Raw genomic sequence first — 4358 nt, forward strand, 5'->3', positions numbered from 1 at the left:
AAGAATGAACACTGCTATATATTTGTTAGTAAGGAACTGTTACACTTTATAAGGCATGTTTTGTCTTCTTCAAAAGACTGTTTGCTAGATGTTAGCAATTATAGCAAAATATGAATAAAAAACTTGTCAGAGAAAGAGACCTTGTCATCTAGAAATATAGTATGTGTGGATAAGATGACATGTCCGATTTGTTTCAAAGTAATCCAACTGGGAGGATATGGGTGTGTATGGAGTTGTAATCCATTTGGAATAACTTTCACGTGGAGCATGTGGGGGTATAGATGAAACAACAGCCAGGAGCTGTTAACTGTTGATACTGGGTGATAGGTACACAGGGGTTCATTTTACTATCCTTGGTATTTTGTGTATGTACATTTGAAGTTTCCTATGTTAAGAGTAAAAATGGATGAGATCTTCAGAAATGCTGTTCATGAATGTCTAATAACAGAATATCAAAAGGACAACCTAAGCAATGTGGAAGTCAGAATTACTAAGTTACATCCTACTAATTTATATGTGTTTTACCAAAAACAGTTGGCCCCTAAAATGGGGGCTGTCCATTCACTATATACTGAACCCCTTGTGAAATGAGATGTGATGGTGGTCTGCCTGGTAGTTTGCCTTCTAATCCTGGGGCTAGATGAGACTTCAGCTGCTTAAAGAAAAAGAAACAAAAAAGCCACTATGAATAAAGAGTTCACAGCCAAGGTACAGTTCTTCAGCATTACCAAGCTGGTGCAGAGACCAGGTTCTGAGGATTAAGTAACCTTCTCTTCTTATTCTAAGCAACCACCATCTTGATAAACTCATCAAATTAGCACCTGCCAGTTTGCTGGGCCATTTTAACACAAGCTCTTGTATGAGGGGCCCAACTCCGAGACGCACAAGGAAACAGAGCCTCCGTTTATTTCATCAGAAGATGAAGTGGCCAAGCACCTGACCTGAGCTCAAGTCCCATGCTCTTTTTAAAAAAATTCCAGAAGAGTTACTCTGACTACAAGTGGGGAAAGAGTCTAAGAATAAATGTTTAGCTTAAACAGGCATGTAACTTAGAAGTCATAATTATCAGCAGCTCCTGTTATCTTATACCTCATAAATTCAACCGCATTTGGGGATCTAATGCTCTATAACTTGGTTGAAGACAAAAATTTAAAGTATATATCTAAGCTAGTTAGAAGTATACACAAGAGGGAATTCCACGGCGGTCCAGTGGTTAAGACTCGGCACTCTCACTGCCGAGGGCCGGGGTTCGATCCCTGGTTGGAGAACTAAGATCGCACAAGCCGAGCAACACAGCCACACACCCCCCAAAAAAAGATACACAAAAAACAAGTACTGTCGGTGGAGGGGCTGTGTGTGGGGGGAACAGACAGACCCTATGGCGCCAAGTCTGTCCTCCCCTTAGGTGGTACCAGATTCCAACGAGGTCAAATGAATCAAGTGCTCTTACAGTGTTTCTCCATCAGACTTGCTTCTCCTGGGCATGCAAAGTTTGGAAACAGGTTTGGGGGACTTCTTTTTCTCTGCTATTTCCACTCTGCGCTCCTCACCACTTGTCTGGTTCCCGTTTTCTAGACAGTCATTCACTTCCCGACTGAAAGCATGAGCTCCGTTCTCCAAGGACAAATCTTTATTTAAAAGGGATTTGACTTTAGCCAGGTAGCCCTCCTACAGCAGGAAAGGAAAATTTAAGTAGCAGTGAATGTCAACAAGGGGCCATGAGAGAATAAGGAAACACATGCGCTTCGTTTATAACTATCAGGTAACAGGGAGAGGTGGGATTATTCTGCCTCCCTGGTCACAGACAAGTTACATGGGAGGAAACGTTTTCTAGCCACCGGGATGCTGACGACTTACCTCTGATAATTCTTCTTTATGTAATTTGGTTTCCAAGTCACATAACTGATTCTTTATTTCTGTCTGCAGAAATTCATGCAAGAGATTCCATTTCTCCTTCATGCATTCCTAAGGGAAGGATATAGGTTTACAAGTCTCCACATTCCCAAGGTAGGAACCAATGGATAATACACAAATAGTTACACTGCCTGGTCACATAACAATGACTGAATGGCAGGCAACGCTGAGTCGGCGAAAAAGAAAACTAAATATTCACAAGACATGTTCGTGATGTTTCCGTTAAGATCATATCACACCATCTCCAGAGTGGTGAAAAATGGAAAGATTAGAGGTGAAACAGACACATAATAGAGTACTAGAACAAAACTGATTTTGAAAAACAGTGTGACCAGGACAAGTTATAATCCAGACTTGATGGTACGGAACCCAGACTGGGAAACTCGATGAGTTACCAAAAGCTAACCCATAATAGCCTATTAGTCCAGCACGTTAGACAGAAACATCCACGTTATCCTCAACTTTAGGGAAGAGAGAGCCAATTCCACTTAAATTTGTTTGTATGAACTACATAGTATCTGTCAAATGGTCACATTTGATCGTATATTTTGTTAAGGTGGAGATTACCTTACCTTTTCTGTTAACTATCTCTTTCCAAATCTTTGAGCGTGGGGGAAGAAAAGGGAAGAAACAGACACTTGTTCAGCAACATTGTCTACCTGTAAGAATACCGCAGTTTAAAGAACTTTGGAAATAAGTTTAACATGAATGTTAGAAAAAAATACAATGGTTTTTCCCTCCCCCAGTGTCTAGAATGCCCTACTGTAATGCCTGCACGTTAAGAAGTTATTTTCAATATGAATGAGGTCCCCCTTTTGGGGGGTGGTTTTCTGATGGTGGTAAGAGATGATATAGGAGCTCTAGAACAACATTCTTTCTTTCTTTTTTTTTTTTTTTAACGTTATTTTAAAGACACTGGGAAAGGGGAAGCAGGTCACACAGCTGGGTTCCTTCCCAAGCTAACTGACCTATAGGTGGTCTTCCTCCAGTTGGACCTGACAAGATTTCATAGAAGGGCATACAGAGGTTAGAAAGAGTGGACCAGGGTGACAGGATGCTGTGGGGAACAGCCAGCTAACATCCCCAAAGGCCAGGATGGGGTGGTGGCAGCATTCTGAGGAGGAATATAGGAAAGTGGAGGAGTCAAGGCATCTGGGGCAGCAGGCGGTGCCCACACACAAGAGAGATGAAGCTAGAAAAGTTGGCTGGCGCCTCACCCAAGAGCTCATCCTTGCAAATGTTTGTACCCAGTCATTCACAAGTGCAGAACTGTCATGAGTTTAGCTGGAAAATCATGGCCTGATTTGGTTCTTGAAGATGAGTATCTTGCCTCTTTGGGGAGGAAGGCAGCGAAAAGAAGAAAGGAACAGAACTAGAAGACACCGAGGAAATGGGGAGGCTGCTGTTCCCAGCCTGGGCGCTGACTGTGGGCAGTTGGGTGCGAACAGGGCTAACCAGCTGGGCGAGCGTCCCTCAGCAGAGGGGCAGCACCCTGGGCAGGCGCTGGGCCTCCACCATCGATGGATCCGCCCCTCCAGCACCCAGGCTAGGTACTCAGTTACCAGCAGCCCAGAGGGCAGGAACAGAGCTCTGCCAGGCTGGCCTTCCCAGAGGGCACGTGTAAGCAGCACAGCCAGGAAGGTGAGCGACAGGCTTTGCTGGCTTGTCGGGAAGAAGGGCGACGTCTGGCTCGGCACGGCTGGAGTCAGCGCTAGCCTCCCCTCGGACACGGGCACTGGGCCCCCTGGTCTCAGGCGCACACAGGCCTCCAAAGCCCTTCCCTCGGGATGGCGCTCAGACCCTCCACCCAGCCCATCCTCCCGCCCCAAACACCAGCAGGTCAAGCACCACACTCAGAGAAGGGGGCCTTGAAAGGGCTTTAGAAAATCTTAGAATCCGGATATGGAAGCTACTATGTTTCACTTCTGGCTGAGAGCTCTGCTCCCAGAGCACAGGATGGCCGAGGGGGGCGAGATGGGAGGGTCTCGCTGTGACCCCCAGGCACCGCTGGCCTTTTCAGCCACATGCCTTCCTTGGAAATACATTTCATTAATAGCCAAACAGAACACCCTGAGAAACAGGAGGAATTATTGGTTCGTTTCAACCCTTAGCAACAGTGAGTTTTCACCACCTTGTATTTCGTCTGCTCTCTGCAATGCGCTGGAACTTGCCTTTGGGCGAAAAGTGCCTCAGCTGTCCAGGGCACCCGACACACTTGGCGACTCCGGCTGACCCGGGAGCGCCCTGGGCCCCAGGGACAGGGTCCCTCCTTCCTGACCACCCCCTCGTGGGAGTGCTGAGGCCAGTCAGCCCCCAGCTCTGGGGGCTCAGCGTCCCCTCGGAAGTGACTGCGCGTCAAGCTCCCCACCGACCCTCGATCCCCTGGTCTCCCCCCCGCCAGGGCCGCTTCGTGCGCGGTGCCGGTCGCCCCTCCTCTGGGGGGA

General features: G+C 47.0%; 1 long non-coding RNA gene across 1 annotated transcript; it reads right to left on the reverse strand.

Moving 5' to 3' along the window:
• LOC309658804 lies at positions 1-3739 on the reverse strand. The gene is made up of 2 exons (XR_014262403.1): positions 1858-3739; positions 1-1668 (listed from the first exon to the last, which is right to left on the reverse strand). It is a non-coding gene; the product is annotated as an uncharacterized lncRNA (long non-coding RNA).
• Between the last annotated feature and the right edge of the window lie 619 nt (positions 3740-4358).

Source organism: Balaenoptera physalus (assembly GCF_965194825.1).
Source record: "Balaenoptera physalus genome assembly, chromosome: 3".
Lineage (NCBI taxonomy): Eukaryota > Metazoa > Chordata > Mammalia > Artiodactyla > Balaenopteridae > Balaenoptera > Balaenoptera physalus.